At 38.3% G+C, this 25673-nt stretch overlaps 1 long non-coding RNA gene across 1 annotated transcript in view; it reads right to left on the bottom strand.

The window, feature by feature from the left end:
- The window catches only part of LOC105483615 (uncharacterized), a 185226-nt gene that overhangs the window by 10598 nt on the left and 148955 nt on the right, over positions 1-25673 (bottom strand). Inside the window, exon 4 of the long non-coding RNA XR_988435.2 lies at positions 2213-2321. This is a non-coding gene — a long non-coding RNA (uncharacterized lncRNA). The remainder of the gene's footprint in view (positions 1-2212; positions 2322-25673) is intronic.

Raw genomic sequence — 25673 nt, 5'->3', positions numbered from 1 at the left:
CTGTTTCTTATCATGGCTTCCATCGGTACTTTCCCCAGTGCCTAAGGCTTCTTTTGGTTTCCACTGTCTCTACTCTCACTCAGGAATTTCCTTAAAGTTTTGTTAAATAATACACTGGGCTAAACATCAGAACCTAATATGGTTGGGTTTTCCTTGCTTTGTGAGACAATAGCATCATTTCTCAGATTCTACAGCTATCTAGTTGATCCTTACAGAAGTCCTGTTGAATACTGAAATGAGAACAAACATTCTTCCTCTATGTGCAATGGAAAAAGGCACGAATAAATAACTCTGGTCTAAGACCTCACAACCTAATGATCCAACTCTCTCCTAGATGAAACTTCAGACAGGGCCTTGACCTTTCTGATTCCTTTCAGTCACAAGAACAGACTCATTTACATGATTAAATAGTCTCATCTTAATATTATCATTTCGGTTTTTGTCCAATGGAATACTCCTTCATTCCCCCAGCTTGGGGTCACTTTAGGTTTAAAAGCTTTGCCACTTTACTCCCTGAAGCTGGTATTGGTTTGGAGTTTGTGTGGATAGGTGGGTGAGGGGTTAGTTGAAATTTGGTGTTGGCTCTTACTTCATGTGCCAGTTCACAGGTGCACTGGAGATCCAAGTGGGAAACTCGGACCGCAGTTCCCTTAGTCTGGCAGCACTTCTTCAGACTGGCCATCCCAAGTCCTTTAGTATCTGGACTTCCAGATGTTCACACCTATCCGACCCAAGGGTTCAGAACCTCCAGAGGTGCTGCATGGGCTTGGATGTATTTTATAAGCTCCCAAGTGATTCTAATTGAGACAGAACAGGAACCCCTCTTAGGGGCCTGTGGGACCCCCAAGCATGGAAATAAAGAAAAATCTTGGATTCCTCTAAGTGAAATTCCAGGCACCTAGCTGGACCTGAGAAGTAAATGAGCAACTTAATAAGCTAAAAGGTAACAATAGCTTAAAACAATAGCCAAGGAAGTTAAGGTCACAAGATGTTTGGTTCTCCTGTAGAAACTAAAGGTAACATCTTAACACATGTCCCTGAATTGTCTTTGAGAACCTGGATTCCCCACTGAAGAGATCCACTGGCACACAGACCTCAGATGAGGGGGAAACTGAGGACAGAACTCTGATCACCGTTCTTTGTTCTAGATTTCTTTCTAAGGGGCCTGGAGGAGGTCATGCCCACCAGCCAGAGCTAACATTTTTTTCTGTTATCCCCAATTTTTAGACAAAGCTTCACTTCCTTATCCAATTGCAAATCAGAAAATCTTTGAGTCTACTTCTGGCCTGCGGGCTCCCACTTCAAGAGGTCAAACCAACATGCAGCCTCCATGTGTTGATGTATGACTTTGCCTGTAACCTCTACCTCCACTCCCTTAAAAAGCCCTTACCTGTAAGCCATTCAGATCAGCTCTTAAGAATAAACTGCCTAATTCTCCTTGCTTGGTGCCCTGCGATAAATGCCTCGCCTTCTGTCATGGCAGTCCTGATATCAGGGTTTAGTTTTGCTGTGCCAGGCAGGTTGACCCCAGTTCACTTTGGTAACACAGTCTGCAGTCATACCTGAGATCTATGGGTTTAAATCCAACTCAGGAAACATTTTTTATTCCCATCCTTTACACTCCACCCTTGTACATCAAAAAGCAAAATCACTCTATGTTCTATGATATGGTCATCTCTAAACTACCTACTATATATGTATATATTTTCTGAGACACGGTCTTGCTCTGTCTCCTGGGCTGGAATGCAGTGGCGCAATTGTAGCTCACTACAGCTTTGAAATTCTGGGCTCAAGGGAGCGTCCTCCCTCAGTCTCCTGAGTAGCTGGGACTGTGGGTGCATGCCACCATGCCCAGGTAATTTCTTCTTTTCTTTTTGTTTTCTGGTTTTTGTTTTCAGTAGAAACTAGGTCTCGCTGTGTTTCCCAAGCTTACCTACAAAAATTTTTATTACTAAAGAGAGCACCAAACATCTCATTCTAAGATATCTGCATTCAGGTTAATAATGATCTCTCCACCTTCCCATAAAAAGGTGCATGTTTGAAGTCTGTGTTTGAATATTTAAAGTGCTGGTTTGGGTAGCTTTTTCTAAAACAAATGAACAGTCACATTTAGAGAAAGTAAATTGCTTGCAACTTCGAACCCCCCGCCTTACTCTGACTTTCATTGCTTCAATTCGCTTTAACTTAGTAATATTTTTTGAAGTTATGAGACCTGGCATCAGTGAAGGTACTCCAAAACCAATAAATTTATCTCTGGGTGCAGCAAAAATAGCATAGTCTTCTATCCATTAAGCAGAAGTGAAGCTGCATTATTTTGGCTCCTATAAAGCAAAGGAAGACAAAGAGAAATCATCAGTTTAATTGTAAGTCACGGGGACACCATATTTGACCAAGAAGCAATATCTACATGTTTTACCCAATAAAAATGAACACCAGAGGAACTGTGACTCCTTTAAATCAAATGTCCTTACAGATGATCTTCTTAACTGGTAAAAGTAATTAAGATTAATTGTCTAGGAATACCAAGGGAACTTCACATGCTATAATAGCCTTTCTGCAAATGTCAAAAGAGTGTAAGCCTTGTTTCATTTAATAGAGTGTTCTCTAAAAGGTATTTTGAATGTGGGAGTAAGTGCTCTGTTAAAGGCAGCATCTATGCTATTTATTTTCCCAAATGTGGGTTTACAAAGAGCATTTAAAATACCTCAAATAAAGGCAAAGGATTAAATATTCTCATATACAGACAGACATGGTTCTTTCCATATGGTACTAGGCTACATACGATTTCAAAAAGCATATAAATCGCTGGCAAGTTTGAAAATTGATTGATCATAACTTCATAGACAGATGAACTGAACTGTTCAAACACTCTTTTTGGTAAAAACCTCAAATGAGAATTCATGATTTGTCAAATTGGGATAGTCCTAGAAAAGAAAATACAATCAGAGATCCACTGAGTTCAAAAACAAAATGGAAACTGTGGTTCCTGGCAGAAACAACTCAAGCCGGATATATTTTATAGAGCAAATCAAGATCTGGCTTCTGGTTAAGATGACATCAACATAAAAAGAATGAATCTAGGTCATGGGATGTCTGAGCAGGCCTTGTCAAAGGAATGCAGGCCACAGAACACCCGGCCATTTACTGCATTAAGGCAGCTCATAATATGACATCTCTTTCCCAAGCTTTCCTTCCTCTCTGTCTTCTTATTATAACCCCTCTTTTGCCGACAGACATTTGCTTTTTTGCAAGAATAAAATTTGACGTTTTCAGAGATGGTTGGGTTTAAGCCTAAAGTCATGCCAAACCCAACCCAGAATGCACTTCCTCATCACAAAGTGATGCTTTTTTTCTGTGTGAGCCAGACTGCTCATTGATCCACAAAGAAACCAGCCAAGTATTTCATAACATTTTTGAAAAATGCTGACATTACCAGGTGCTTTTATGACAACAAGAGACCTAAACAATGAACTAATCTTTCTGAATCCATGAGCCTGTAGAGCCAGCTCAATCTGCAGTGGCAACCTGTAGATTTCGGACAAAGGCTAATTGTTCTTCTTTTGTGATCATTGTGCATCTTGTTATTTGATATGAGATATTATTTGACAGCTGTCTTTTATTTCTCTAACTGTGTACAATGGAACAGCTTATTTCTGAAAATGAAGAGAGCTGAATGGTCTCAGATGGTCCACCTCAATTTCAAGAATGAGGAAGGGTTGGATGAATTCCTCTGTAAAGGCTCAAGGTGACCATGCTTTCCAGGCCCTCCTTTTCAGGTTCTTGTATGGTTGAGTATAATTCTTTTTGTTTTTCCTGATCTGGTCAATGCTGAGAGCATAATTCTTTGTGGTTTTTCACAAGTATGGTATTCAGCCCTTCTAGCCACACACAACGCATTGATGAGTAAGGAATCCTCTCCTGGGTAAGTAATCAAAAAGGGGAAAAAACTAACATAAGGCAAAATGGAAAGTTGTTTTCAGTTCGGAAAATGTGGATATGAAATAGAGAGTAATTCCACATACTGGCATTTACCTTGTGCCCGTGCCAGGCACAGGCTTTTAAGTGTTTTATATGCATTATTTATTTTAGTTCATAAAACACTGATGAGGTAGGCACTTTCTTTCCATATTTTATAGATGAGAAAAATGAAGTATAGGGGATTATGCTCTCTAGCATGATATTCGAGGTCATGCTAGTGAGGAATGGAGCCAACAATTTTTTTTTTTTTAGAGACAAGGTCTCGCTTTGTCACCCAGGCTGGAGTGTAGTGGCATGTCCATAGCTCACTGCAGCCTTGGACTCTTAGGCTCAAGCGATCTTCCCAACTCAGCCTTTTGAGTAGCTAGGACTACAGGTGCATGCCGTCACAGCTGGCTAACATTTACTTTTTGTAGAGATGGGGTCTCTCTGTGTTGCCCAGGCTGGTCTCAAACTCATGGCCTCAAGTAATCCTGCCACAGCCTCCCAAAGCACTGGAATACAGGAATGATCCACTGAGCCTGGTCAATTATTACTTGAATCCAAAATTGAAGAGTTTAAAAATGATGCCCAATTTGATTATTATAGAATATCTAATTCAGAGAGTTCTATAATTGGTAACTTTGGTTTATTAGTAAAATTTTCAAAATATTACATCTGTCACATAGGTTGGTCATGGGGACAAAATAAGATAAAGCAAAATTTAAACTTCTGTCTTAATAAATAGTAGCTATCAGCATTTTAGAAGCAATAACACAATTGTCTCTGAAAGGGAAAGAGTGACAGTATCATTGTCGAGACTATTGTTACTGAAAGCTTAGATTTTTCATTCGTTCCTTTAAATACACATGACTCTGGCTGGGCACAGTGGTTCACGCCTGTAATCCCGGCACTTTGGGATGCCAAGGCGGATAGAGCACAAGGTCAAGAGATCAAGACCATCCTGGCCAACATGGTGAAACCCCGTCTCTACTAAAAATACAAAAATTAGCTGGGCATGGTGGCGGGCGCCTGTAGTCCCAGCTACTCGGGAAGCTGAGGCAGGAGAACCACTTGAAACTGGGAGGTGGAGGTTGCGGTGAGCCGAGATTGGACAACTGCACTCCAGCCTGGTGACAGAGTGAGACTTTGTCTCAAAAAAAAAAGAAAGAAACAAACAAAAAACAGACAAATGACTCCATGGAGAGTATTACCTTTGCAAAGATGAATGAAACACCACTGTCAGCAGAGGGACAGAGAAGGAAAAACTAACAAAAGTTTGCATTTAATTACAAATTACAAAGTGCTAGGAAAGACAAGAATTGAACCATGCAAGCATCCTAGTGCTTTTGTGAAAAACAGCGTAGGGAACCTTCCACAGGCCCAGCGAATGTAACCCAGTACTGTTTATCTTCATGGACCCTACTTGTGTACTTGCTCTGTAGAAGTGATTGGATCTGTTTGCCTTCACAACAAAAGACCAATCATATTATATTTTACTTGTTGCTTAGAATGGCTAGGGGCCTCGTCATTTGATCTTTCTGTGCAAACTAGAGTAAACTTATGAACCTGAGTTAATCTTCTCCTTTTGACAGTCATACACTTCAGCTTCTTTTTCTCCCTCTAATTGTCATTGACAGCTCAGAGATCTTAATCTCTATCAGAAGTTGGAAATTGGTATTTTGAAGCAAGGGTGTGTTCCTGCTGTCCGTTAAAATGTAAAGGTTTTGAAACCATTTATTCTCCTGATGGTTTGTACAGGGTTGTTTTTAGGCTTTCTGATGAGTCCTGCATGAACTGGAAAATTAACTATGTGTAGTAATATATACACTGATATGCTAGGCTTTTATATTATTCTTATCATGAAACAAAGAAATGAAATGCAATAATAGATGATTCACAGATTATAATAAATACAATGAATGCATATTAGTCCCTGCATCAGACTTCCTATTGAAAGAAAAAGGAACGGTGCATCTATGGTTTGAATATAGTCGCTTCAAAATTCAGGTGTTGCCAATATAATAGTATTAGGAAGTGAAGCCTTTCAGAGATGTTTAAGCCAAGAGGTCTGCTCCCTCATTTGGGGATTAAGGGCCTTTTAAAAGAGGCTTCACACAACATTTGGCTAGATTGCCCTTCTGCCTTCTTCCATGTGAGGAGGTAGCAAGAAGGCCCTCACTAAACCAAATTCTGGTGCCTTGATTTTGGACTTTCCAAATTCCAGAATGGTGAGAAATCAATTTCTGTTCTTTATAAATTACCCGGTCTCAGGTATTTTTGTTGGAGTAGCACAAAACAGACTAAGACAGATGTCTTCCGAAAAATTATTTCTGTTATTTTTTTCTAAACACCCATCCTTGAGTATGAACAAGAAGTTGATCTGATGCTATCTTAATAAGTTTTAAAATAGCCAATATCAGTATTCACTAGAAGATCCAATTTTATCTTGTAGCAGAATGCCTTACACCCTAAATATAGGCTCAGTACCAAATCAAGGACCAACGGTTGTTCAGAAATTCTATGATGGGCTGAAAGGGGCCGCTTAGGAACTACAATTGGATGGCAGGGGATCTTGAGACTTTTCTTGAAGCTGTGTTCATAATCACACCATTTTTATTTAACTATATGTTTGTTGGGATAGATGGGGTGGCACAGACTAAGATTACTGAATTTACTGTCCAGCCTAAATTACTTCATAATAACGTAACTCTCAGGGGTTCAATGTGTGGCAGAAGTTACAAATGAGAGGTTGCAGAGAATGTTATCACACCACTCTGACACTGATATTCTCAGGTAATGTGTGCTTTCATGTGGAATGGCACCAGAGTTATATGAAGAAGAATGCTGTAAACTGTAACAAGTTTGTGCAGACAGAATAAGGAAATTGGGACAGAGTTGAAGTCTTGCCAGAAGCATAGGATCTGATTTTCCTTGGCTTTGCTGGACCCTGCCAAGTGTAATGTATCAAGAATGTTCAGTAATATATTTTTATTTCTTTTTTGAGATAAGTTATTGTGAGTTCTTTTCTTTTTTCTTCTTCTTCTCCTTCTCCTTCTCCTTCTCCTTCTTCTTGAGATGGAGTCTCACTCTGTCACCCAGGCTGCAGTGTAATGGCATGATCGTGGCTCACTGAAACCTCTGCCTCCCCGGTTCAAGTGATTCTCCTAGCCTTCTGAGTAGCTGGGATTACAAGCAGCCGCCATCATGCCCAGCTAAGTTTTGTATTTTTAGTAGAGACGCGTTTCACCCATGTTGGTCAGGCTGGTCTCAAACTCCTGACCTCATCATCCACCCGCCTCAGCTTCCCAAAGTGCTGAGTTTACAGGCATGAGCCACTGTGCCCGGCCAAAATAAGTTATTGTGACTTTTTCTATATATTTATTAGATAGAAAAGCAAAACGTATTGTGCCCATGATGATACATCTGTGTTTGTGGTGAAAATGATGCTGCTGAAAATAAGACTGCACAGACACCCCGCACAAACTTTCATGGTTGTCACAGGCTCTGGGTGAATCTGGGATCCTGCAGTATCTTTATGGTCAGTTGTTTTAGTTTTTCACTGGGCTGTCACCTTTGACACTGATGCTCTTGGGCAAGTTATTTAATCATGATGAATTTAGTTTACTTATCAATTAAATAGAGAGAGTTAATACTATCCTGTGGTATGATGGAGCCGGTTTGCACTGACCAATGAGAGTAAGTGTTAAATTTGTGGGGAATTTTATGAGCTACTTGATATCACTAAGGCTGTGCTCAACGTGTCATGTTGGGAACAGTTACACCACAGAAACTAGCAAATGCTCAACTAGGGATCCTCCTGAGCCCACCAAAGTGTCCATTGTTAAAGTTTACCTGCACAGCCATTGTAATATCAGTCCACTGAACTGTTGGGCAAATTGAAGGCTATAATGTATGAAAGCAGTTCCTGATCATAAAATGACAACTGGAGTGTCCTCCAACAATGAAAGTTATTTTATTGCCAGGCGTGGTGGCTCACGCCTGTAATCCCAGCACTTTGGGAGGCTGAGGCAGGTGGATCACAAGGTAAGGAGTTCAAGATCAGCCTGGTCAGCATGGTGAATCGAGATCAGCCTGGTCACCATAGTGAAACCTGTCTCTACTAAAACTGCAAAAAATTTAGCCAGGCAAGGTCGTGCACACCTGTAATCGCAGCTACTCAGGAGGCTGAGGCAAGCGAATTGCTTGAACCTCGGAGGTGGAAGTTGCAGTGAACTGAGATCATGCCACTGCACTCGGGCCTGGGTTACAAGAGTGAGACTCTATCTAAAAAAAAAAAAAAAAAAAAAAGAGAGAGAGAGAAAGTTATTTTATTATTATTAACATTGTTATTAAATATAAGACTGGGTGTGGTGGCTGATGACTATAATCCCCGCACTTTGGGAGGCTGAGGCAGACAGACCACTTGAGGCCAGGAGTTTGAGACCATCCTGGCCAACATGGTGAAATCTGGTCTCTACTAAAAATACAAAAATTAGCCAGGTGTGATGGTGTGTGCCTGTAGTCCCAGCTACTCAGGAGGCTGAGGTGGGAGAATGACTTGAAGCCAGGAGGCAGAGGTTGCAGTGAGCCGAGATCGCACCACTGTGCTCCAGCCTGGGTGACAGAGTGCAAGACTCCATCTCAAAAATAAATACATAAAGTAAAAAATAAAAAAATTATATATATATACATACACATACACACACACACACACACACACACACATATATAATCTGTATTACAGACTGTTTTTGTTTTTCTACTTTCTTTTGTTTTCCTAATAACCCATCCCTCCTGGATGAGTTTCCTGGGGCTGCCATAACAAAGTACCACAAACTGAGTGGTCCCAAATACCCAAAATGTATTGTCTCATATTGTGGAGACGAGAAGTGTAAAATGAAGGTATTGGCAGAGCTAGGATCCTCAGGTTTCTTCCTTGCCTCTTCCTAGCTTCTAGTGGTTTGCTGGGAATTTTCAACATTCCCATACTTGCAGGTATATAACACCCACCTGTGCCTTTGTCATCACATGACATTCTCCTTGCATATCTCTGTCTTCACATGGCCATCTTCTCATAGGGATGCCAGTCACACTGGATAAAGGACATGCCCTACGCCCATCAGACCTCATCTGAACTATATCTATAATGAACTTGTTTCCAAATAAGGTCACCTTCTGAGGTGCTGGAGACTGGAACTTCAACATATCTCTCTTGAGGGGAGACAATTCAAAACCTGTAACACGCACCTAGTATGTTTTGAAAGTGTCCTTCAGTCTGCCTTTGTAGCATTGCTCAGCTCATCTCTGCTTACAGTCAATCTGTTTCAATTTCCTTTGAGTGTTTATCTGTAACCTCATAAGATTAACTTGTTATAAGACATTTTCTAATGCTGAAAAAATAACATTGTTTTCAGGTCAGTACTGGGTTGGTTGACACTGAAGAAAAGAACAACACACTTATAGAGCTAAATGTTAGGCATTGTCCTATAAGTACAAACCATAGAGATGCTCCTTCAAGGAGCTGAGATGGAAATGGATGTGAAAACGAACAGGTCTACCTGATATGCTACATGAGGGTTCAAGAAGTGGCCTTAGGAGAGTATTAGGATACAGAGCCTGTGAATCTCTGTGGCAGGTGGAAAGGCCAGAAAATCTTCAGGCATATGATTTGATCTAGGTGGGAAGAGGAAAAAGCAAAGGTTAGACATTCCTGTTCCTAACTTTCAGAAAATCAGCTGATATTTTAAAAGCCATTTTCTACTGTTTGATTATAAAACCTTTGGAGGTCATGCTGCCCAAGTAGTTATGATGCAGGACTTTTTGCTTCTTAGTTCAGCTAAAATTCATGTTCTTGTCACATGTCCAAGAAAAATTAGACATGCAGACACAGTGAAAGATGAGGAATGTGGGATATATTAATAGAAAGATCTCAGCAAAGAGAAAAAGGGGTCCTGCCAACGGGCTTCCACTTCATAGATTGAACACCAGGCCACCACACACATGAGCTGAAGAGGCCAGGCTCGTCCCCCTCTGCATAAGCTGCAAATCCCCAGTGGCCCCACCTCGATCTCCCAGTGTGCAGGTGGACCCCCAGTCTGTTGAGGGCATGTCCAGACAAGGACCTGGGCAGGTTCCCTCATCTGCACAAAAGCATCTGATATAAACACTTGTGGGGCAGGTTGGAGACTCTCTGGGGATCCTCCCTTATCTGCCTCCTGCATCTATGATTTACACATAGGTGGCAGTTTCTATCTTTGAGAATCACCTAAAATCTTAGATGATCAGGCTTCTTCAGTGCAGGCTGGTCATTTGAGTCATGGGCTCATGGATTTGTGCTCTAAGTATGCTTTAGGATTTTCTTTATATTTATCAAATGTATAACCTGCAATTATTGATTCCTTTATATCACCTGGAGATCTTTAATCATTTTATTAATATATTAAGCTAAATTGCCAAGAATGTCCTAAGCACTGTTAACAACAAGCTGGTAGGAAACCTGTATTCACGTCTATGAGTAGGAAAGAACAAATTGAATAAGCACATACTTAATAGATAATCATGAAAGAGACAGTAATAATATAATGAAAGAAGAGGCTTTGGAGTCAGATAGATCAGAAACTGAATTCTGGCTCTGTATTTTACAAGCTGTGTGACCTTTTAATAATGTCATCTCTTATGGTTGATGTGAAAATCAAATTAAGTGACATGTAGAGACAGACTGGGCACTGAAATCAGTGTAAGACTCAGATGTTATTTGCTAAGTTCAAGTTCTATAGCAACAAAATTAGGATAAAGAACCATACGTTATGAGGAAATAGGTAATGAGTTGATATAATCCATTTATACATGACAGCCCAGTCTAGTTCACAGGATTTCTGTTACACCTAGCCAATGCTGCTGTTAGAGCAAGAAAGCAGCCATAGAAAATATGTAAATAGAACTTGTCTGTGTTCTGCAAAAACTTTACGTGCACTGAGATTTGAATATAATTTTATGTATCATGAAATATTATTTGTCTTTTTTTCAATTATTTAAAAATGAGAAAATTTTCTTACCCATCATTTGCCAAGCAATGAGCTATAGCATCATGGAACTACCCCAGGATCTACAGATGCCATGTTTGTATGATCAGGCATGATCATGGCTGCTTACTCTGGGGTCTGTGTATCATATTCCTGGAGTATTCCCCATGTTCTCGATCCTGTGATAATACCTAATACCCACATTACGTCATTTAGCTTTCCCAAGAACGCTAGGAAGTAGACATTCCTTCCTCTCAACTAATGAATAAACTAAGGTTGTAATGGCGAAGTATTTATTCCATGCTTATTATATTCCAGGAAATTATCTCTTTCCTGGAAAGAGTTGGCCATATGAACAAGATTACATTCCTCAAAGAACTTCCATTCTGGGGAGGAGAGATATATAATAAACAAATGAAAAATCAAACCCATAGGACTTTTACAAGTTGTGACAAATGCTAAGAAGAAAATAGGAAAGTAGATATAACAGAGAAAAAGAAACCATCCAGATAAATAATTTGAATAGAGTGTTCAAGGAAGGCCTGGAGCAGAGATTCAGAGACTAAAATGAACCAGCTAAGGGTAGAGTCAGGGCTTGCCTGTTGTGAGCTTACAAACAAAACAGGCTGGGTGTGGTGACTCACACCTGTAATCCCAGCACTTTGGGAGGCAGAGGTGGGTGGATCACCTGAGGTCAGGAGTTTGAGACCAACCTGGCCAACATGGCGAAACCCCATCTCTACTAAAAAAATACAAAAATTAGCTGGGCATGGTGGCAGGCACCTGTAATCCCAGCTACTTGGTAGGCTGAGGCAGGATGATTGCTTGAACCCAGCAGGTGGAGGTTGCAGTGAGCCGAGATTGCGCCTTTGCACTCCAGCCTGGGAGAGAGAGCAAGACTCTGTGTCAAACAAAACAAAGCAGAACAAAACAAAACCAGGTCAATATGCCTAGAATGGGATACAGAAAGTGAGTAGGGGGACATAAAGGGGGAGAGCTATACAGGACAATTTATGTGGAACCAATGAGTCAAACCAATTGATTTACTTTGTATTATAAATGCAACGGGAAGCCATTGAAGGGATTTTAGAAAGGGAGTGGCCACTGAGTGGTGAATCATTTGCACATGGTCAAATTCTGGAATCAGGAGTCCAGTGAGAAGGCTATTGTAGTAGTCCAGGAGGGAAAAATGACAGTTGGGACAAAGTGGTAACGGTGAAAAGAATAAGGAGCAGAAGGATTTAAGATAGAACTTGGACAAAGAACTGATAGAATTTGCTGACAGTGAATTTTGGGAAATGAGGAAAGGAAGGAATCAACACTAAGCTGCTGGCTTCTGGTTTACAGAGGTTGTATAATAGAATGATATACTGATGTGTTGAGAGGGTGCAAATTTGGGATGGAAAATTATGACTTTTATTTTGATAGTGGCATAAAACTGAGAATTACATATTCATGTGGATATTCCAAGACAGCAGTTGATTATATGATTCTAGAATTAACAGTGAGGTTAAAATTAGAGATACAAATTTGGAATTCTTCAGCTGATGAATGATAGGCAAAGCCTTGGAATCTAGATTTTCCCTAAGTGATATCATGTTGTAAAAGCCTCTTGACATTTCAAACTAAGTGTTTGAGTTGGGTGACAAGAACTGAGGATTAGCCAATGTGGTAAAAGCACCTGGTGTCCCAGAGTCCACATACAGAAAGAGGTTCAAAGAGAAACAACATGTGAGTGAGTGCGTGAGTTCTGAAGAGAAATACACCCATTCTATGTAGTTGTGAGTGGAATAAGTAAGGCTTAAAATCATGCCCTCTCCTCTACATCTCAAAAACCTTTCCACAATGTCATGTTTCTGGAGTCTCTCACAGATTTCCCAGCTCACTTTGTGTTCAGTTTCTTTAATTCAAATTCTGATGCTTCTCTTAATGTCCACAGAAGTGTCTCAATGGATATTGACGATGTTGTATTTTAGCTAAAGATTCTAAGTTAATCATGCGGATGTTAGCTTTAGGTCATTTTTTGCATTTTCATTTGGAGCTGATTTATTCATGCTAAAATATTAATGGATTATCTAAAATATTTTACACTCAACTATTCCTCTTTTTAAAAAATATTTCAAGATACAACAAAAATATTTTATGTGCCCTTTTCAACTTAATAGTTTTATTCTACTTGGATGCTTAAAACAAGAAATGTGAAATTATTTATTTTTTGTTCCTTTGCTACAAAGGAATAAAATCAAAAGTAATTATAATTACTCTAAGAGCATGAGAAGAACAAAAAACTATGGCATTGTATTGAAGAATAAAATGTACATTTTACAGTACTTGCCCATCATTAAGAATTGTGTATCTTGATTTTTTATGAATTTAATTGGCACTATAAAATATTACTTGTTATTATGTAAGTTAAATACCACAATATAAAGGTTATACACTCATGAAATAGATTCACAGTTGGAAAGTAAGAGTAATTGTATATAAGATGACTGGGAGAGAAGAAAATTATGAGACAGTGTAATAATGACTTCATAGGCCACTGTAAATTTAGAAGGATAACAATGTACCACAATGCTGCAGACTTCAGTGACATTAAAGGATTCCAGTGATCTAATATGTGAGCAACATAGATTTAAATGATCAGTAAATTACTATTTAGTTTAAAATTAACTAGACTATTTATTACAATATTAACAGTTAAGAATTTAGAAACTTCACAATAAATGCATGATACAACTCAATTGGGTTAAAAATATAGTTTTTTTTAAAAGGATATGTAAAAATTATTCATACATGCATACGTGCACATTTATACAAATATATGCACTTCACATTCCAAAGTCCTCTAATACAAGTTTATTATTTGTTTAAATCACTGAAACTGACCAATTAGGGAAAAAATATGAACTTTTCACTACCACAGTGTGTGCATGTGTATGTGTGTGTGTGTATATGTTGTATATCTTTTCATGTCATTTATGAAAATGTTTATTTCATTATACATTTAATTTGTCCTTCAAAAAAGCTTTCTAGTTAATTATTTATACCTTTATTATTTGTACCTCAGTTGTTTGTGCCTCTATTTTCTATTTCTGTATTTGATCTTTTATATAAGGGTTACCTTTTAAATATTTAGCAAGCTGTTAAAGCTTTATGTCTTCCAAAAACATTTTTTTCCAACGTATGATTTTTCTTTCAGCCTTTCAAAATAATCTGAGAGACTAGTAGGGCTTTATAGCACTAAATTCCAGTAGTAAATAGAATTCACATCAGTTAATTTCTGAACTTTAAATACATTTGCAAAAAAAGGTAAACTTAAGCCTGTCAAAATTTATTTAAGGTTAGTCAACATTTATTGACTTTCAGCTGTGCATGTAGACGTCTCATCCTTGGCATCAAGTTTACACAATCCTGACATATCTCTGAGACCTGTGAAACAGCCAAAGGACATGTATTCTAAGCATTAAATTGAAAATGTAAGCTAATACTGTAGCTGAGAAACTGAGCCCGTATGTGTTGAGGAGCATACAGCAGAAAAATGATAAGACCGCTAATGAAGTCACCTTTGAAATGTTTGTTGAAGATAATGAAGGCACCTTTGAAATTTTTTGGATCATATTTCTCTATACATGAAATTAATAAACAGTGGGAATTTTCTCTTTATCAAGCACATTTAACATCAGGATAATATGTCCTTGCTGTTAAGGGCAGATTTACTATAAAATTTGTTACATGTTAATTTATATAAAATAGAGATTTATTATTAATCTGTTTATCTTTTCCCCTAAATGTTGGTGGAAAGTTTAAAAAGTTTCATCAAAAAGTTTGTTTTTAAGGTGAATTTTGCATATGTTTTAAGTACTTTTTATTTTTAAAATTTTTTTCTTTTTTTTTTTTTGAGACAGTTTTGTTCTGTCAAGGAGGCAGCGTGCAGTGGTGCAATCTTGGTTCACTGCAACCTCTATCTCCCATGCTCGAGCAATCCTCCCACCTCAGCCTCCTGAGTAACTGGGACTACGAGCACGCACCACCACATCTGGCTCATTTTTGTATTTTTTTTGGACACAGAGGTCTCACCATGTTGCACAGGATGGTCTTGAACTCCTGGACTCAAGTGAATCTCCCACCTCGGCCTCCCAAAATGTTGGGATTACATGTGTGAGCCACCATGCCCACCAAGCAGTTTTTATTTTTTAAAAAATTAAGAGACATTGTTAGGGGTTTAACATGTAGTATTTGTGGATGAATTCTTGATAGATGTAAAGTAATACCTAAGGAATATACTGCAGTAAGGAGTCCTAGAAAAGAGCTGAGCAGATGTTGATATTTTAAGGTAGTACAGAATCACAGGGTTCAGGAGAATCTTAGAGATTATAAAGTGTGACTTTTTTTTACTTGAAAACTAAAACAACAACAACAAAAGACAAAACAAAACAAAAAACACCCCGAGGCACTCAGAAGTAAGTTGTGTTTCAGAACGGGGATAAAACTGAGACCTCCTGACTTCCACTTGGAAGTTTTGTTTTAGTTACCTTTTTTTCACCCCATTATGTGATCAACAATAAATCTCTGGTGAAAGTTATTAACCAAAATAATGAATGCTTATATAGCTTTTCGTTCCCCTAAAGGTTGTAATTGAAAGAAGAAGAATGGCAGAGCATGCGATCCCAAAATACGTCACTTGGCATAAGGATTATTTTGAGTGAAAAGCATTTGAAAAACAGCAAGTGCAAGAAAAAGACAGGAGAAACACTCGTGGGAAAGAATTCCTCCTCATTCCAGGAGAAAAGAAACATCTTATCATCAGAGATGGGGAGTGGAGGCCAAGAGAAATCCACACAAACAGACTTTGGTAAAAAACAAACAACAACCACAAAAAACCACAACAACCTCTTATTTTCCTGCAAACTCCGATAGATTTAATTATTATTATTTTTTACAATTGCCTCTCTTTGCTCAACCTAGTCTATTAACGCTGTATTTTGTCACTTCTTTGGGTCTTTATTTTCCTATGGGAGCTTCCATGTACATGTAAAAATCTGCATTCTTTTCTCCTGTTAATCAGTCTTACGTCAATTGAATTCTCAGGCCCAGCTGGAGACTCTTCAGGGGTAGAGGTAAAATTTTTCTTTTCATTTCATATTATTTTATCAAGTACACAAAGTACACTTCTATTCTAAAACGCACATCGATGTTCCCTTAAATTCTCTATATATGAGACAAAATTTTGTGACTGTTAATCATTTAACTTGCTGTTCTATTTTATGAAGAGCCTCATCAGCTGGGATAAATAGGGCATAATCACAAAGTTTGAAGTCATTTTCTCAAAATATTTCACTACGTTTGTAAAAAACACTTTTCAGAGTTCTGATATAATTTGCTGTCATAATTTTGTACTTTTGGTTTCCTTATGCTTGCCAGAGAGATTTAGAAGCGTACATCCAAAGTAATTCTGTAAGGGCCGGGCGCGGTGGCTCAAGCCTGTAATCCCAGCACTTTGGGAGGCCGAGACGGGCGGATCACGAGGTCAGGAGATCGAGACCATCCTGGCTAACACGGTGAAACCCCGTCTCTACTAAAAAATACAAAAAGCTAGCCGGGCGAGGTGGCGGGCGCCTGTAGTCCCAGCTACTCGGGAGGCTGAGGCAGGAGAATGGCGTGAACCCGGGAGGCGGAGCTTGCAGTGAGCTGAGATCCGGCCACTGCACTCCAGCCTGGGCGACACAGCGAGACTCCGTCTCAAAAAAAAAAAAAAAAAAAAAAAAAAAAAACAAAGTAATTCTGCAATGCCAACAAATTACCATATTTCACTGAAAACCCTGCACTCTTCACTTTTTAACGTCTATGGACACGACACTTCTGGAGCTGAAGGTGCATTCTCCTTTAAAAAAATCACAAAATATCAAGAAGTAAATTCACTCTTGTATGTCCACAAGGAAGAATTGATAATGATTTCTTATCTTATTTCCACTGAGGTATTTTTAGATTGATACACTTTCTTCATGTTGAAAAGACCAAAAATAATTAAAGGGATTCTACTCAGAAAAATGGTTTACATCTAACGTTTTCTTGGAGGAGAGGGCTCCAAAACCACAATAGTATCTCTGTTTCTCCAGCCACATTCTGAAACTTCTGGTGCTGAGCTTGCCATCATTTTGTTATCTAAAGACTTAAGTTCTCTTGACAAGGGCACTTTGATGTGTCTCAGAGCTGCTCTGCGGTATCATGGCCTTTATTTTAAGTATTTCTTAGATAACATTTTGCAAATGTAAAACTAGGAGAGACTAGTTTTACATTTCGGCTGGAAAAAAAGGAGACATTTTTAAAAGACAAGAAATTATCATAGGAAATAAGACTGCATTTGTAAACATTTTAGAATTTTCAAGAAGCAGTTGCTAATATAAATGCTGTCTATAATATGCAAGTACTAGTCCATGGAGTCGGCAGCACATATCCTAGGCATTCTCTTAATTAGACACTAGGGAAGTAGTAAGATACAGTGCTTAGAATTTAGGCTCTGGGCTAGACAGTCAATAGCAATGTAATCTCAAGTTGTATCTCCAACTCTTTCAGTTTCTATTTATTCAGTTGTAGAATGGAAATATTACTCATTACTTAAAGTATTGTAAGGTTTAGAATATATTTTTTTAATTGGTTAGCACAATGCCTGAAACTACTCAATAAAAGTTTGTGTTTTATTATTATTAATTTGTAGATACAAATGATATGTGTCCAGATTCAAGAATGGTTATTACAGATTAAGCAGAAAAAAATTATTTAAAAAAGAATTTTAAAAAATATGAGTTTTGAGGTGGTTTTATCATTTAGCATGAAGTAATCTAGTTCACTGCTATAAATTCCAGACTTGCATAGTGTCCAGAAAACTCAGGACAAGTTACCTATTTTTGGAATATTGCATTCTAGGCAAAGAGAATTTAAAGAAAGTTTGAAATACAAGAGAGTTTTAAATATATTGTGGAAGGATTATTACGTAACACTAATCAGCAAATATGCCTCTGATAATTTCTCAAGTGTGGAGGCCATGATACATTCTTCCAGATTATAAGGAGAATTTAGTTCATGCTGCCTCATCCCAGTGTTAACTGGCCAGACACTCATGCATATGTCAATGAACTTCCTAAGTCACTGCTGGAAGGAAGCATCTCTAAAATTGCATTTTCTGGTTAGTTTTCTGATGCACAAAGCAGGGAAGGTCATATTCTATCTGGGACACATCTACTGCCTGAGTTTTCTCCAGCATTTAATGTGGTAGTTTGGAGACATAATACCCACCACCACCTGGGTCTCAGGTTAAGAGAATTCAGCTGTGGTTAGAGGGAGAAAAGAGACAGATACAGCACAGGAGGTAAATGTCAGCAAGAGAAAGATTTGCTGTGCTTCATTCTGATGAGGGACCTGGAGGGTCAGCATATTTTCATCCCACCCACATGAGATCAAAAGCCACACTTGCCTCCCTCATCCTGTTGCTTTCCTAAGGTACTCTCCCATGAGTTGCCTCAGGCAAAAGCTGGTTGGACTTATTAACTGACAGCCTGAGCAGGAGACCTAAAGAAGGAGGAAGCAAAGAGGACTCCTAGTCCTCTTTGGACTAGAAGGTTAAGCAGTAGAGAGATAGGCAGAACTTTTGGGGAAGAAAAAGAAAATGGCAGATGGCGGGTGTCAGGTTCACAACTACGCCAATTGCCATGTTGAGGTCTTAAGGGAGTGGGTGGATGAGCAGAAAGGATGCTCGGGGGGCCGTAGGCAGGTGAAAGATGATTTTATTCAGCAGTAGCTCTCACCAACAGCTTTCTCACACTGCCCTATCTCAGCTGCTTAATCCTCTGGCTCCCACAAACAGCTGCATGGCCAACTTTCCCTTGTTTTCAGGGTCAGCAGCTTAACTCTTTCCCTCTCTGGGCATGAGTAGGCTGAGCTATGTCCTGGCTCTCACCTTGCATCTGCAAAGATGGACACCTCTGATTCTCTCTCCTTCTCTGGGTGCAAGCATGCCTGCACAGTGTCAACAGGGCGATTATACCTTTTACAGTCAATAGTGGCTTAGGGACAAGGGATGGCCTTCCCATGTTATGGCTACATAGCTGTGTTTACATCAGACATGGAATTGTGCACTTGTGATCCAAACTCGCTGAGTCACTCTGGCCTGGATGTCCACCTCAGCCTATTTCTTGACCAAAGCACAGCCATGTTCCTTACAGCGGGAGAACAGAGGGAAAGGACTTTTTGGTATCAGCCTGAGATAGATATAATGTGGACTGAGAGGTAAGTTGAGGGAAAACATGTAATTTTTTTTTTTTTTACCTTATTGGGATCACTTGCATATACTTAGTTTTTTGGGTTTGTGTGTGTGTGTGTGTGTGTTTAATGGATGTAAGTTGTACTTTCTTGTTGAATGATTAAGAATGTAATTAAGTCAATTAGCTTAATTCAAACATTTCACATTTTATACATATGCTATAACATCACTTTATGCCCCATAAATATATGCAATTATAATTTGTCAATATTTAAAAATACTCAATAAGCAATTTAAAAATATATATAACTAATGATTTTACCTCCATAACTGACCCAGAAAACTGACAGCTGAAGGGAGGAGGCCTGGTTTGACAGCAGGGTGCTGTAGATCAATGTTCGGAGGGTTGACTTTTTTACTCCCCATCTTTGGTTTCAAGCTATTTTACTGTTTTTCTATAGTGATGTTATGTAGTGCATAGAGAGGACCGCTTTATGAATGTCTCATCTTTTTTCCCTGTTTTTCATATGCAATATACTAATTGGACTGTCACGTTTTCAAAGATCATTGGTATACCTTTTCTTTCTTTCCATTTCAGAAACAGAGTCACTTCAGAAGCATTGTGTAGTCTGGGTGATGGAGTTTTCAAGAGTGTAGACACACCCAGGTTTAAATCACAGGTCTGTCTCTTACTAGTTGATTTGACCTCAGGCAGGTTAAATAAATTTTCTCTGGATCATTTTTTTCTCATTTGTAAAATTAGGGTAATTACAGAAGTAAAAATATTAGGAGAACTTAGCACAGAGCTTGGTGCATATGTGTGAATTAAACAGCAGACAATAAATTCTTACTGATAGTTATGTTAGTACTTTTTATTTCCTTATATCTGAAAACATCTGGTAAATAAAGATTATCTCATTGTAATAACAGCCCAAACCATGTATTTGCTGCACTGAGATTAAAGTAGCTTAAGTTGAAAAAATTTATGACCTCATATACTTTGAAACCTTCTCTTTAAATCTTCATCATGTATTTATAAACAATAGATGTTTCCACACAGACACTATAATGATGATTTTGAGGAAAAAAGAAGTAAGCTTAAAAAGCACACAAATTCATATCAAAACATGGGAACACAGCAACCGTGACCTCAAAGTGTAAAGCCTACTTTGGCACAGTTGAGATGCTTTTGATCCATTCTGTGAAGTCCACTTCCGAATTCTTTCTTATCTTGTTGAATGTTGCTATATTTTCTGGAATCATCTCCTCTTCCTCTCTTTCCCTCACCCTTTCACAATGAGTCATCAAGATCTTTTAATTCTATCCTATAATTATGTTGGAAACCTATGCTCCTTTCTCTATACCCACTGCCATTGTTTCATTTCTTGTCTGGGTTTCTGCAATAGCCTCTTAACCAGTTTTTCTCCCTACTTGCCACGCTCTAATCCATCCTTTGCACCTCGATAAATCTGATTGTTCTACTCCCGTCACGCCCACCCCTCCACCCCCAATTTTTTTAGACAGAGTCTCACTTTGTTATCCAAGCTGGAGTGCAGTGGCACAATCTCGGCTCACTGCAACCTCTGCTTCCTGAGCTCAAGGGATTCTCCCTGCCTCAGCCTCCTGAGTAGCTGGGATTACAGGTGCCCACCACCACACTTGGCTAATTTTTGTATCTTTAGTAGAGATGGGGTTTCGCCATGCTGGCCAGGTTACCCCCTCTTAAAGCCTGCAGTGGTTCTCTATGCCTTATGAGATTTATTATAAGAGTCCTAGGATGGCCTGCCAGGGACTGCTAGTTGACCTCTAATATCCATTTTCCCTTTTCTTTCCATAATAGGACCAGTTGCCTGCTGCCATCTTTAGAAGACATAGCTGATCACACTGAAGGTTGAATTCCCAGCTTGCCTTTAACTCATTGTGAGTTAAATATGTCTGGTCAATAGCGTTTAAGCAAGAGTGCCACGTAGCACTTCTGCTAAGTGTCCTTAAAGACAATGCTATAGATTAAATGTCTGCATCCCCCTAAAGTTCTTATGTTAAAATCCTAAGCCCCAATATGAGGGTATTATGAGCTTGGGCTGTTGGTAAGTGATTTGGTAGGCAGAGCCCTCATGAATGGGATTAAGGACCTATAAAAGAGACCTCAGAGAGCTTCTTTACCCTTTTCTACCATGTGAAGACACACGCAGCAAGAAGATCGCTGTCTATGAACAAGGAAGCAGGCCTCACCAGATACTGGAATCTATGGATACCTTGATTTTGGACTTCCCAGCCTCCAGAACTAAGAGAAATAAATTTTTGTTATTTACAAGCTACCCAGTCTATGATATTTTATATAGCAGCCAGAACAGACTGACAGAGAGGTAGCATGTCTTTCTTCATCCTTTTCTCTTTCCTAATAACTGAATTGTAGATATGAGGGTTAGGGCTAGAACAGCTCTTTGAACTTGTGTGGTGAGATACAAAAAATGGTGGAGTAGCAAGCAAAAGAGAACCTGAATTTATTAGCATCACCGAGCTTCCAAACTTGTCATAGACCGGCTTCCTCAAACAATAACATGGGTGGGAAAAATAAACTCCTGTCTTCTATGAGCCAATATTATTTTGAATTTCTGATACCTTTAGTCAAGCTAAATCCTAATATGTATGCAATCCATTATCTTCCAAAGTCTTGTCCTTCTGTTAAATTTCATATTACATTTCTTTTCCATTGGACTTTTCTCTACAACACTCCTGAACTACATGTTGGCCCAAGACCATAGAACGATGTCAAATCTTATTGCTCTGGTTCAGGTTGATCGCTTTGCCTAACATCACATACCCCACAGCTCTAGTAGCCTTCATTTGAATGTTAGAATTATTACTTATTTTTCAATACTCTGCTCAAACATCATCTCCCATAAGAAGCAATCACTGACAATTCACTTCATGCCTCCAAAAGGTGATTTCGCTTCCCTCTCACAACCTCTGGAGCTGTACAGATTTAAAATTGCACCACTCAAGGACACTGACTGTTACTTATTTGTACGTGTTCTTTTCCCATTAATCCTTGAGGGTAGTGATTCTGTCCTGTATATTTGCCATGTCTAGCCGTCTCCGGAAATTTGTAGGTGATCAATCAAAATACAGTTTTGATTTCATAGGACATAATCATATTTCTGGAGTTTTTCCAATAAAAGTAATATATATACTATTTCTCAATTCAGAGGAAGAAAATGACATTCACTCATTGCATTTCAGACTGATCAAAAACTTAAATTTTAAGTTGCGGGTTATTCAAAGGATTGAGTGATTTTATTTGAGAGACTACATTCTATTCTGAAATACTTCACAGTAAAAGTTGTTGCCTCAGATAAATGTTAGAACATTAAAGTGGCATTTAGTTTAAATGTAATACAATTTACGAAAAATTGTAAAAGCATACTTTTGGATATCTCTATTATCTTTTAAAAATATGACTTCCTTTCTAATACCAGTTTTACCTTCCAAAAAAGATACACCCTATTTTTTTCTACCTAAATGTTTTCTGAGCATTTTCCTATGTCTTTAAGTTGTCCTCAAAACAACTATTTTTTTTTTTAATTTTTTAGACAGATCTCACTTTGTCACCCAGGCTGGAGTGCAGTGCAGTGACACCAACATACGGCTCACTGCAGCCTCTATCTCCCAGGCTCAGGTGATTCTCTCACCTCAGCCTCCCAAATAGCTGGGATTACAGGTGCATGTCATCATACCCAGATAACTTTTTGTAGAGACAGGGTCTTTCCATATTGCCCAGGCTGGTTTTGAACTTCTGGGTTCAAGTGATCCACCTGCCTAAGCCTCCCAAAGTGCTGGGATTACTGTGTAATATTCAACTTTAGTTACTATATTAAACTAATCTACTTTCTGTCCTTACGTATTTGCCTTTGTTTGATGCTTTATATAAATGGAATCATACAATATGTGGTCTTTTGTGACTGGCTTCTTTCACTAAGCATAATGTTTTTAAGATTGTTGTAGCATGTATCAGTATCTCATTCCTTTTTATGGCCTAATGATATTCTTTTGTATGGCTATGTCTCTCTGTGCTTGTCAATTTATCAGTTGATGGATATTTGGATTATTTCTACTTTTTGGCTATTATGAATAATAATGGTATAAACATTAATGTACAGGTTTTTGTGTAGACATATGCTCTCATTTCTCTTAAGAATATACATAGCTTTGCTCCCACATATCAGTGAGAACATACGATGTTTGGTTTTTCCATTCCTCAGTTATTTCACTTAGAATAATAGTCTCCAATCTCATCCAGGTCGCTGCAAATGCTGTTAATTCATTCCTTTTTATGACTAGGTAGTATTCCATCCTATATCTATATACCAGTTTCTTTATTCACTCGTTGATTGATGGGCATTTGGGTTGGTTTCACAATTTTGCAATTGCAAATTGCACAGCACAGTTTTGATAAGTTTAAAACTTATCACTAGAGAAAAGACATCTAGTTCATCCCTTTCTGGATTAGGATTGGGATATTAAATTCTTGGGTTCCTGATTCACTGGACTGGTATCTTTGAGCTAAACTCTCCTGCTCCACTCTCTACTTGGGCCTTCCCAGGGAACAGAGCTGTCTGCAGTCCCTGATGCAGTTACTTTTGGGAGTTGCTCATTTCTAGAAAAATCATACTCAGGAAATGTTAAAAGAATAAAACTTTGGCAGGCTTCATATAGTATGCTGTCTGCATAAAGTTGTACAGACTATACAGAATCTTGAGATACAAATCTTTAGAGATTTTCCTTGTCTTTTCATTTCCCAAATGTTATTATTCATGAATTTCTAAACATAAGACACGTCCGAGGTGCACTGATGAACAATGGGACATATGGTATTGGGTTTATCAATGCCATTTTACAGCAAAGAGACATGCAGTCAGATGGTGAAGTAATACAACAAAAATATAAATAGTTTTCTTAATTACAAAAAGTGAATATAAGTTACATTTATTGAAGGGGGCTAGATTTTACTTTAATGGCTGAAAAAAATAACTGTAAAGATGGAAACACATTTTCATGTTTGGTTCTTCATTAATGTTGCCATTCAAATACAGCAGTTGTGTAATAAAAAAAATCAGTTAGTTAAAATAAGTAATTTTTGTTCAGAGGAACTGAAGCTAATGTGGTTAAAAATGAATTTTTTTTCCCCAACAAAACACTTTTTGTTCCTTTTGGTGCTGCAGAGTTGCAGAACAAACACATAAACACTTGTTTCTTTCCTCTTGCCCAGCACAAAATGAAAGCACATGGTTATTGCTACCGTACATTCAGTCTTGCTTCTTATGCTAGAAGAAAAATTAAATGTAGGGATCTAGTTATCATTCAAAAGAGTAAGTCTAAGAATTGGAAATATGACACATTTTTGAAATATCAATGAAAATGTGCCTCGCTGAAATAGTGTCCAAAATTAATTCATTCAGACAGTATCTGTGAAAGCTTCTATTCCTCTCAGAAATTCCCTATCAAGCTTTGCAAAAGGATGTTGTATTTCACTGTCTCCTAAAAATGCGTACAAACAGGGCAGGACCATGCCTTCATGAGGCAGACATTTCCCCCACTAAACACAAAGCTGAGTTTGGGACGCTATAAACAATTCTGTGGATTTTTACAGTAAGATCAGATTGGAGCATGGATTACATTATTTTGTATGCTTGCCTTTCATAGTCTTAATGGGTTTTCAAAAATGTGCAGTGATGCTTTGTGTAGTACAAGGCTGGAGAAATAACACAACACTTCAGCACAGCCTGTGATCTGTCCAGCTGCACAAGCAAATGATGAATCCTATGTCCAGTGCTGGAATTATTTGTCCGACAGATAGAACATGCAGGATAAAAACTTTTGAATATAATTTTGCAACAGTGAACTCTCAACAGCTAAAGATGCAGGCTAATTGTTTGTATTCTACACCACGGGCAGTTCCATGTCTTTCATAGAAGTCTTATACTTCCCTCTGTCATTCTGTTTCCTGGTCAGTAAATTACAAACTATACTTTTAGTTTTCTATATAGAGATTTATACTAAAAAACTTGAGAATTGATGATGGAGAAGAAAAGAGTAGAGAAAAAGGTCCCTGTCCTTTCTCAAATACATGCAAACATGTTTTTAGAAACCTATTTTATAGTTTTAACCTAAGCTTTATTTCAAATCAGTCACACAGAGCAGTAATAATCATGTTTCCTCTTAGATCTGATGACCATTCTATGAATTATTTTCCTACATAAATTCACTTAATAGTAATTAAAGTATTTTAGATGCAACTAAATGAGACAATCCAATTTCTCAAACATACACATATTGTACTGTGTAAATTTGTAACACATATTTGATAATATTACATATGGCATTAGTGGGGAAATATTAACTCTTTGAATATACTACTGTCTGTTTTCTCT

This window comes from Macaca nemestrina, chromosome 8 (assembly GCF_043159975.1).
Source record: "Macaca nemestrina isolate mMacNem1 chromosome 8, mMacNem.hap1, whole genome shotgun sequence".
Lineage (NCBI taxonomy): Eukaryota > Metazoa > Chordata > Mammalia > Primates > Cercopithecidae > Macaca > Macaca nemestrina.
This window is presented reverse-complemented; position numbering and strand designations above follow the sequence as displayed.